Below are 12,469 nucleotides of genomic sequence, written 5' to 3' on the forward strand. Positions count from 1 at the left end.
TCAAGGAGTGCAACATGTGGAAGGTCCGAAGAAGAATTTGTTATCTCCGGGATAATTTGGATGATCTTAATTGCATTATCAAAGTTCGGAAAGGAATCATGAAGATTAGCCGAGAGCGCTTGTAATTATGAAAGGAGAAAAAATTCACGCTAATTTGTATATGTTTTGGGAGAGCTGTGCATGAAGCGGAAGCATCTGTTGCTTCAAGTAGTTCAAGCGAGAGATCTGCAATGGTGTGGCATCAGAAGCTTGGACATATGTCTGAACAAGGCATGAAGATTCTTGCTGAGAAAAATCTACTTCCTGGTCTCACAAAGGTGTCATTACCCTTTTGTGAGCATTGCATAACAAGCAAGCATCGACTACGTTTCAATACATCCAATTCTAGAAGCAAGGATGCTCTAGAATTAGTTCACTCTGATGTATGGCAAGCACCGGTTTCATCACTAGGAGAAGCTAAGTACTTTGTGTCCTTCATCGATGATTACTCCAGGAGATGTTGGGTGTATCCAATCAAGAGCAAGGGAGATGTATTTGTAGTTTTCAAAACTTACAAAGCGGGTTGAACTTGATTCGTGCAATAAGATCAAGTGTTTAAGGACGGGATAATGGAGGAGAATACACAGTCATGAATTTAATAGCTTTTGCAAGCAAGAAGGCATCAAGAGACAGTTCACTACGGCATACACTCCTCAACAAAATGGAGTGGCAGAGCGGATGAACATAACTCTGTTAGAAAGAACTAGAGCATTGTTGGGAGCTCGCAGGCCTAAATAAGGCATTTCAGGCGTTAACACTTTGTTATGTGATTAACCGGTCTCCATCTACAAAGAATTGATCAAAAGACACCGATGGAGATGTGGACTGGGAAGCCAATTGATTATTCAAACCTCCATATATTTGGAAGTCCCGTATGTGATGTATAATATCCAAGAAACTACAAAGTCGGATCCAAAATCCAGGAAGTGTTTGTTCTTGGGATATCTTTGATGGTGTGAAGGGTATCGCTGTGGGATCCCAACGCCCACAAGGTTATAATCGGCAGGGATGTAATCTTCCTGAAGATAAATTGAAGGGAGAAGATGATAGCACTTCAAAAGAAAATTCGGAGACTACAACTATACAGGTGGAAAGAAAGTCTACAGAAGAAGATTCTTCTGAAGTAGCACCAGAGCACGAAGAGAAAGAACCAGTCGAGTTTAAAGAGCCAGCCGAAGTTGAAGAGTCAGAACTTGGAAAGGAAAAACGTATAAAATTTACACCAACCTGGCATAAAGATTATGATATAGGCAGAATGTCGACATCGCTCTTCTAATCGAGGAAGGAGAGCCATCAACTCTCCAAGAAGCAATGAGCAGTTCAGATGCATCTCAGTGGATGGCAACAATGCAAGAAGAGATGGAAGCTCTACATAAGAACAAGACTTGGGAGCTTGTGCCACTACCACAAGGAAGAAAGGCCATTGGCAACAAATGGGTCTTTAAGATCAAAAGATATAGTGATGATCAAGTGGAGCGGTTTCGTGCAAGAATGGTGGTGAAAGGATATGCTCAGAAGGAGGGGATTGACTTCAACGAAATATTTTCCCCTGTGGTTCGATTAACAACTGTTCGAGTAGTCTTGGCGATGTGTGCTACATTTGACTTACATCTGAAGCGGTAGATGTGAAAATGATTTTCTCCATGGAGATCTTAAGGAAGAAATTTATATGCTCCAGCCATAAGGTTTTGAAGAAAAAGGAAAGCGGAACTTGGTTTGTAGGTTGAACAAATCTCTATACGGTTTAAAACAGGCGCCGAGGTGTTGGTATAAGAGATTTGATTCCTTCATCATGAGCCTTGGATACAACAGACTTAATGCAGACCCTTGTGCATATTTCAAGAGGTTTGGTAAAAGTGATTTTGTTATCTTACTGTTGTATGTAGATGACATGTTGGTAGCAGGCCCCAACAAAGATCATATTGAAGAACTAAAGGCACAGTTGGCTAGGGAATTTGAAATGAAGGACTTGGGACCAGCAAACAAGATTCTAGGGATGCAAATTCACCGAGACAAACAATATGAAGATTTGGCTTTCTCGAAAAAATTATTTGAAGAAGGTCTTCATGACGCTTCAATATGCAAGATTGTAAGTCAATTTCTACCCCACTTCCTGTTAGTTTCAAATTATCCTCCAAAGATGAGTCCTAGCGTTGAAGAAGGAAGGATGGAAATGTCTCGAGTACCGTATGCATCGAGTGGGGAGTTTAATGTTCGCGATGATTTGTACACGACCGGACATTGCACATGCGGTGGGAGTAGTAAGTCGGTACATGGCGAATCCCCGGTAGAGCATTGGAATGTCATAAAGAGGATTCTAAGATATGTTAAGGGAACCTCAGATGTTGCATTATGTTATGGAGGATCAGACTTTATTATCAGAGGATATGTTGACTCAGATTATGCAGGTGATCTTGATAAAAGCAAATCTACTACAGGGTATGTGTTCACACTTACTAGCGAGTGAGTTGGTATCAAACTGCGATCGGTTGTGGCGACATCAACAATGAAGGCGAATATATAGCGGTACACAAGCTAGTAAGGAAGCGATATGGTTGAAAATGATGATGGAGGAACTCGGGCACGAACAAGAGCATATTCCTCTGTTCTGTGGCAGTCATAGTGCCTTGCATCTCGCGAAGGAATCCGACTTTTCATTCAAAGTCAAAGCACATACGAGTCCAGTATCACTTCGTTCGTGAAAAAGTGGAAGATGGCACTGTGGATATGCAGAAAATTCATACTAAAGACAACCTAGCAGATTTTTTGACGAAGGCAGTTAACACTGATAAATTTATTTGGTGTCAATCCTCTAGTGGCCTGATAAAAGTATAAGCAGCATGGAAAGGCAAGGAAGAAAGAACGGTGTGAAGATCTGATTGATCCTCAATCAAATCTTCAAGTGGGAGATTGTTGATATTTGAGGAGCATTTTCTCCCACATTGCTAAGTTAACAATGTGGAGGTACTTTCTAAGCCTATATAATAGAGGCCTCACCTTGTTATTAAAGCATCCCAAAATAAGAGAAAAATATTAGAGAGTTAAGCAATTATTTTTCTCCTATTATAAAGAGAGAATTTTAATGTTTTCTCCTTTATAAATAGAGAGTTTGTAGGTTCTATTATTTTTCTTATAGTAAAATTCTTCAATCATTGCCCATGATTTTTACCCTAATTTGTTTAGGGGTTTTTCACGTATATCTGTGTGTTTTATTGTGTATTTTGTATTTCTTTATTTTTATTTTCTCAAATTATTAGCTGTGATTTTGCTCTATCAGGTTCATATTTTTTTTACATTTATACCCTTAAACAGTGCCGAGGGATATGAAAAATCCATTTTTCTAATCTAAGATTAGGTCTAAAATCAGAATTTACTTTATAAGAGATAATGATGGAAATAGAATTCCATGCTATGTAAGCGTCAAATTCTGGGGCCGTCCGTTGGTAGGAAAGGCACTAAATAATGGTATCAAAGAAACAAACAACAGTGGAGTCAGTGGTCGATGCTGCCACGTTCTTTCATCACGTATACAGTTGTTCACGCCGATAGTGCAGCGGGCCGGCGTTACTTAATTTTTGGGTTTGATTGTCTCTGTACCAAAGTTATAGAATATAGATAAATATAATTCAGATTTAATAAGACCTCTCTACTGCCAAATAAATTTTTTTAATTTAATATATTAATTATTTTAAATAAAAAATATCAACTATAATATTTTACTTAAATAATAAGAGCAACTGTTTTTTAAAGAATGGAGGACCTCAATTCAACTTTTCATCTCTGCATCCAATAAAACTTTTATATTCATCGTTAATATAAAAGGAATAATTACCGGTTTATTTGACTTTTTATAATCAATATTATTATATAAAAATTATTTTCGTAAACTAAAATTTAAGAAATATATAATTTATTAAAATATAGAAATTATTTTTATTTGTAGCTGAAACAAATTATGACTGATATCTTTTACGAATATGTAAAGGCTTTTCCTGTATATAAAGATATAACCCAAGTGTGAAAACTTAGTGGTTGGTTTTTGTTAGCATGTTGGGTTCATATGATAAGTCTATTATTGCCAGGATAAGCTCTTTGATCTGGTGCATCAAAGAAATTTAAAGCTTTGGACAGGTCAGTGTTTAAGCCATGAGCAGGTGGTCTTTGAGAGGACGTACATCTATGGTAACATTTGATGCTGCAATCTTTAGAGATGTCAGTCGTATTTACAGGGGTTTATTTGTTACTGGTTACTAAAAAATTCCTGATGTGTGTTTGAAGTTAAAGAAGCTGAAGCTCTAAGCTTTCGTTATTGTCGTTGCTGATTTGTCTGAGTTCGGCGCTGTCATTCAAGATTGTAACTCCTTTCTAGGTTTAGGAGGAAAATTTTTCAGTTCGTTTGTTGAGACATAAAAGGCAAATGTGGTTGCTCATTCTTTAGCAAGAGTAGCACGCTGTAATGGTCTGTCATTGTGTGTGGCAAGAGCCTCTCTCATTTACTGGAGCTCTTCATTTCTACTGATGCATCTGCTATTTGATTCACGAAGTTATTTCCTTTCAAAAAAGGAAAAAAGACAACTAGAGCGAGCCCACAACACACCCAACATTGTCCCAAGACTTTCTGCGATTCAGAGCCCAGCTAAATTCTAAGCCCACAAATGTTATTATTGATTCCACTGGAGGACCTATGTTCCCTGTAAGCTGCTTTTAATGGTGACCCAAAGTGTCTAGACTGTTACACTATTCTGCTGAATTTCAGGGTTGTTAAATGTTGACATCAACAACCCCAGTAAGTAGTTTTCCACAAGTTTGGTACAAGTTCTACTAGTAGTGGGTAGTTTATGAATGTGGCATAGTCCTGTTTGTTCCAGTCATCTGTTTTTCATTTTTTTTTCATTTATTTCTTGTACACAAAACAATCACATGAAAGAGTGGGGGACTAAATTATTTTAAGGGTTTACATACATGTGAACGTACTGTGATGGAGAAGAAGGTGTTCGAGGTGATAATTGCTCCCCATAATGCTTGAATTGTTATTTCAAAACCTTATTTAATAAGCTACCCCCACATGGTAATTTGATGATAATTAATTAGTCTTGAAATTTAGAACTTTGTCTTGGGTATAAGCTCAAAATCGACTAAGTTTTAATTATAAACAGTGAAGAGTGAGAAGAAGAAAAGGTGGTAAAGGAAAAATGAAAATCAATTAGTCAATTGATACAGGCGTTGCCATGATGGGTGCTTGCAAGCTCATGTCATAAATTTTAAGATACAGGTGTAACCCCTATTATGCTATCTTTGGTGGTTTCAAGAACCTATGCCTTACTTATTTTTGGTCCCATTTTGCTTTCTTTTTATCACTGTTGTTTTTTGTAATGTAGCTCGTGTTTTAAAGATTTCAGTAGCTTTTTACCCTTCTGAATTGCATTATTTGTATTAATTTTGTCATATCATTGTTCTGCTGAAAATTAAGAAAGAAAATGAAGATTTCAGGACTTTTCACAATCTTAATACACTTGAATCTTTCTGCACAGGTTACAGCTTCTTGATCTTTTCGAAAAAATTATATGCCTCTATATATCTGTCCATGTCTTTGGCAGGAAATAGTTAGGAGAAAGTTCAGAATCCTATTTTATGGGTACTTCAACCTCAACATTTGGAGCCAGGTTGTTCCATAACTGGACCCTCAATAATTTTTCCGCTGTCAAATTCATTTGTCCTATTTACAATACAAAACACAAATGATGAATTACAATTTATCTTTACCAAAGAAGAAAAAGCTGGCCTTTTGGGCTGTTGCTGGGGAATTTTTACTGGAGATGTTTGCTTGATTGCTGAAAGTTGAGAAATTGGTTTTTTACCAGCGGAACGAACTAGCTAGCTAGGACCCATTAGGCAGGCAGACTTCCACTTAGAAGATTATCCTCAGCCGATGAACTTGAACACTAGTTTTAAGTTTTAACTCCTCCATCGTTGGATCTTTTGACCTTTTCTTGATTGGTTATGATCAAAGTGCCTAAGATTATGATAAGGAGTGCGAGCTGATGTGTTCTATCTATCTTCTACTTGGTATTATTCTCTTTTTAACTTTTTCTTTATTTTTTTTTTTGCTTATATTGAACCAACAATGATTGAAACAACCATTTGCCTGGCTTGCAGATTGTGACAAGTTTGGAGGACCCATTAGTGCATTGTATACATTTCAAAAAAGAGAGAGGAAAAAAGAAAGGGTTTTTGTTGATGGATTCTTTTAATCTTCCATTGGAGAAGGGACTTACAAATTGCTGGAAGTGCTTTGTGTGATATAGCCCATGTACCAAGTCAATTGTCAAATGTGACACATGTTAACATGTTAAAAAAGAAAAAGAAAAAGTAGCCAATGAGGAGCAGTTCGGTTCTAAACTCTTCACCCTTCATAATATTAATGACATTTATCCCCCTATTTAAAAAAAAAATGTCTAAATTTAATGTATATAATACAACTAATAAAAAAACACATATAGATGAGTATTTTATATTTTAGTATTAGATGATTGACACATAATTCATCATTTAAAACTAATGAATGTGTCTCAATCATCTATCAATTTAATATTCAGGTGAGAATATATACTAAGTATAAATAATTATTTTAAAAAATATATATATGAACGATAAATCAAAAAATGTATGTTTATAGAAAGAAAAAGAATAAAGTTTTTTTTTTTTAAATCTCTGTATTAAATTAATAATGCCATGTATTGTCTTCTTTCTTTCATATAATTATTTGTATCATCTCTTTAAAAAAAAAAATAGTGGATTGCTTGCTGTAATTGAGCTTTGGAATTGTATTGGGTCATCTATCAACTTTTTCTTTTTGTCTTTTTTTTTTTTTTACAAGGTCATATATCAGCAATTTGATTTTGTTGTAATCTGAAACTCACGTGGAATTAGATAAATAAATTAGGTAGAAGGAGAACAGTGTTACTTACATTCAAATATGGGTGCTTGTCCTAAGTTAGAGAAAAATAGAAAACAAATTTGAAATTTACTTGGTCCTTTTCTTGGGGAATATGGTTGATGGATTCAAACCACATGTTAAGCAGGATTATCGAGTTATTATTCAATATTTATTAATGTCTGAGATATCGTTTCAGTTTCTCAGTTGAAATGAAGGAGCAGAAAAAACAATATTTGATGTTTCTTAGAGCAATTGAATTTTGCCCAGTCCTTGTCTGGGGGGTTTCAAATCATTGCTACAGAATTGGCTTGGCCATTTTAAAAACTACCCTTTCCCTATCTAGTCATTGTTCCGTGTGCTCCAGGACTTTTTCAGGCAGGGGCCGAAATTTCTGCAGGCTGCAATGCAATGCATCACTTCTAGACTCAAAACTTCAACTCTGCTTTCCTTTCTTTTCCTTTCTTTTTTTTCTTAAATCCGGTGCCAAGGGAAAGGTTGAAGCATCTCATTTACCCACATTATCAACCTGACATTTAAAAAGTCCAGCCATATAAATTCACACTTCTGAATACTTGCATTATGAAATAAAAGGGATCTACTATAAACTTTTTCTTTGATATACGTTATAAAAATTAAAAATTATTTAATATAAAAAAATATAAATATAAATTCAAAATCTCTAGCTTTCAAAAATAAATATTTTTACTCCGTATTCTTAGCAACATATTGTAGATTATCATGTTATAATATTATTAGTTTGCTCATAAATGGGTACATGATAAATAAAATAAAGAATTTATTAAGAGAAACATCATATAATTAATATTAAAGAATAATAGAACTGCAGACATATTATTTTATATATTTTTAAATACAAACATAGAGAAGTAGTTCAGAGAAATTTACCTATTTAAATATTTACATTATATTAGAGATGAGATAACTAAATTGATTTTCTTTTAATATTATTTAATTACACACGTAAGTTGATCTTTTATGATTGGTGCTGTAATTGGACTGTGAGTCACCAGTATAAAGACAAAAAAGAATTTATCTAATAAAAACACAATTATGATTTTTAGTCAGGCACGTCTAGTAATAATAATCACATACTCTTTGTTTTAATTATTAATTTTAAGTAAGTTATGTCTTTTCTTTTACCTTTTTTCTAATCCGTCTTGTTCCTTTTTTTTTTTTAAATCTTAATTAAGCTCAATCTATTATTATTATTATAATTAATTTTTCTTCTTAAGACAGTCCTTAGTCGGTGGTTAGCTGCTAAGTTAAATTAAATAAAAATAATAATTATTATAAGGTAGGCAAATTTCCACCATTGATCACGTGGACACATCGTTTTCGCATACAATTTATGGACATGTTTGGTCCATTATGGAAAAATGTCCTGTGTAATAAAATATCATTTATTAATTTAATTTAAGTTAGTAAGATTAGACTAGTCAAGTTTGTTTTAGACACTTCAAATCCCTGGTGAATTTTAAGATACTTTTTCTTTATATCTTTATATATATTTATTAAATCAAATTTACATACAATTATTAAACTATTTACATAAGATAAATTCTAATATATAAATCTTATAATTTAAATATTTACTGAATAAATAATATAATTTTAGTATTTTAAATTAATAATAAATTATAATATTATATATATATATATATATATATATCGAACTTGAAAGTTGAAAGCTTTATTTTATTCTGGTTTTTGTTGACGGGAGCAAACCATCAGGCTTGCACGTTGGTGGTGGGAGCAGAGCCGTAATTTCTGACGCCTGGTTTGTTTTAGAGGCAGAGCAAAAGAGAGTGACCCAAGTTTAATTTCATTTAGTTCTCTTTATTTTATTTTTTTTAAGTACATAGTTTTTTTTATAATATTGTTTCAGATATTGAATTGAAAAAGCTATTCATTAATCTTCCTTTTCTTTTTGGAATGACCTTCTCAAGTCATTCTTCATGTATAATTAAATGTCTTTGTATATTCTCATTTCTCTGTTTCGGGTGCCAAAATTTGAAACAACCATTTTTAAATTTCAACAACGAACAAATATTGGATATGACAAATTTTGGCAAGAAAATATATTTACAGAATGATTATTAAGATAAACAAATAGAGAACAAAGGAAATGGATATTTGTAGACGTTTGAGTAAGCCTTTAAGTCACAAAGAAGAAACAAATAAATAGAGTTTCAGAGTTTTAAGACAGCCACCATAACTTTCGGCAAGTGGGATGTTATTCTGTCTTCGGTACTGGCCGTACTCAAACAACCTAATCTCTATTTTTGTAATAATACATTTTATGCATTAGTTATTCTCCACAATTGATATATCTCATGCAGTATTTATCTTTTATATTCTACCCTCATCATCATCGTTATTATTATATCTTAATTGATAATTTACAAGAAAGTCTCTAAATTAAGCTCAAATGTATGAAATTGTGAAGTTGATTATAAAGAAAGCATTAAACCTGAATGTTTGTTCCATGAAAAATTGCATTCCCACCAAAGTCCTCCTCCTCCTCTCTGTTGCCGACCAAAGAAGAGGACCAAAATCATTTATAACAATGAGCATTGATAAATAAATTTGCTGAATTGTGGGATGGAATTTGTTTCAGAGTTTTATGTTTTCATAATTATTTGTAACAAAGGAGTAACAACGTAAAATGAAAAATATTCTAAAAAAACCTCAAGCCTCTTGTGTTTCCAAATTTGTACATATATAATATATATATATATATAAGATGACATCATCGAAATATACAAACAAATCAATGAAAATTAAATTACGGAAAAGAATGTGAGTTTGACGAATTAAAATTGGTCGTGACACACACACACACTATTCTTTTTTGAAACAGAGAAACAGATTAACACCGATTTGTAATTAAACATAGTCCAAGTTTCCAACTTATAAAAAACCCACAAAAGGCTTTGTCAACTCATTTCAAAAGCATGCCAATTTAAATAAATAAAATAATTCCTTCTCTTGATTGCCCTTATGTAATGAAGCTCAACTCATTGATATTTTGATTGATTTTAACGATGGAATTTTATGCTCAATTTATGTAATTAAAATCTGTTTTACAATTACTAGCAATTTAAATAGAGTAATATTAATAGAGTTCTTTCGCTGCTTTATGTCTAAACTCTATTAATATTTCTTGATATATATACGCAACGCTCAATTTAAATAAATATATATAGCAAAATTTACTTATTTTAGGAACAAATTAAAAATGTATATATATATATATATATATATTATTAATTTTTAAAATTTAAATATTGATTGATATGTTTATTTAATTTTGACACATAAGATCTTAATTTTGACATGTGTATTTATTTTTGATACATGAGATTCAAATTGATGTGTGATTTTATATTTTTTCTATTAATTTATTGATTAATAAGTTACTTTTCTAATTAAATACTGACTCTGGTTCTAAAAAATAAAATATTAATATATTTTAATATTATATTAACTAATAAATAGTTTTGTAATCAGATAACGATACTAATTCTATAACAAAAATAACATATTAATCATATTTTAATATTATATTAACTAATAAATTAGGTTTCTAATTGGATAATATAATTCTAGAAAATAATATTTTTAATATTATATTCAATAATAAAATTAATTTTTTATTATATAATAAATTTTTAATCTAGAAATAGTAACATCAATTGTATTGATAGTATTAATTCATATAATACTAGAATTAATTAATAAGTATTTTTAAGATATTTTTATATTATTGCACTAATAAAATTTTAAAAATTTAAAAAATTAGAAAATATATTTAAAAATAGTTTATTTTTATTTTTAAATATATTAATTAATATTAAATATTAATTTTTTATTAAATTGTATCTATCAACTTAATTTTATAACCGAAATAATAATAACAGTCATGGCATGCATAGAGAAACGATTAATTAAAAATAAATAAGAATATTAGATTTTTAAATAACTCTTTTTATTTGCACCATTTTCTTCACCTAGAGAGAGAAAAGATAGTGGTGAATTATCCATACAAATTTCTAGTTAAATCGCTACTTTTACTACATTATTATAGGAATTTTTAGCATTTATATAGACATGTATATGTAATCTCTCAAGAAACATTCCTTCCTTCACTTTTAGTTCTTTTAATTTCATCTCACGTTATTCTTTTAATACTTTATAAAAATATTATCGGGTGAATCTTACTAAAATAGAAATGTACGAATAAGAAAAAAATAATTAAAAATATATATATTTAAAGAATCTTGTACTATAACATATGCTAGATCAAACACACACGGATTGCAATGAAATCTTGTTGAATCATTTTAATGGATTGAGGAGCATGGGAACGTAAATAGTGGATCCTATCATTTGTTCTCATAATAAGCTTACGAGTTTGATTTTTTTTCTATAATAATAGGTTATCTAACAAACTATGCTTTCCTAATCCAAAGCTTACGTCAGCTTAACTGATGCGGATGCGATCTCCTCATGGTGAAAGAAGTAAGATTATTATAGACAACAAAATGTATTTTTATAAAAAAATAAACTTAAAAAAGAGAAATTAGGAAAGAAAAGCTTAAATATACTTATAATTAAATAATAGAAAAAATGTAAATAAAAAATTAATGATAATAAAGAAGAAAAAGCAAAGATTCAGTTAAAATAAGCTTACAACCGTTTAGAGTGAAGACAATTATTAATTTTTTTTTTAGTTGATTTTTTTTGGCTATTAAGTCAATAGCCGAGTGAAAAACAAATATTATTTTATTTATTTTTTAATTTTTTATTATATGTTAATTTTTATTTTTATTTATTAAAATTTATGTGCTATATAAATTAGAGGGGAGAGTAAAGAAGTGTAAGTGAATCAAAAGTACTTTTACTATGTAATTAAAGTTATATAATGCAAGTGAACGGATATATTTGTTTTTTATTTATTTTTTAATTTTTAGTTTTCAATTTAGTCTATAGAAAGATATATTTATTATTTCTAAGTACATAAATTGAGTTTCGCTTTTACACATCAGAAATCGTGAGCAGAAATAAAGATAAAGTAGTGGAAGAGTTTGTATGTATAATTTTTTCTTAAAAATTTATTTAGGAAAAAAACAAACATGAAAGGCCTAAGTGATCGACTGGTAATAGTTCAAGGGCCTCGCTGTACTTTTGGCCTTCCAAAAAAGAAAAAAAAGAAAACTAGTGACCCCATAAGTGCACGTGGCAAGAGACACTTTAGTTTTATCTCAAGCCCACACGCGACACGTAGAGGAGCAGAGCCATTAAGGGCATTACACGTTGCCTAATGCGATTGCAGTCGCCTGAGAACCGGTGTTGCGGACGTGGGACGTCGCTGTCAGAAAGAGCTCCCCAGAGGACACCAAAAAGAAGTGGGTAGTGATGGCCTAATCACTTCGTGACAAGCCTTGATTAAAGTGCCCCTTTACACTTTTC

Source organism: Ricinus communis, chromosome 7, assembly GCF_019578655.1.
Source record: "Ricinus communis isolate WT05 ecotype wild-type chromosome 7, ASM1957865v1, whole genome shotgun sequence".
Taxonomy (NCBI): domain Eukaryota; kingdom Viridiplantae; phylum Streptophyta; class Magnoliopsida; order Malpighiales; family Euphorbiaceae; genus Ricinus; species Ricinus communis.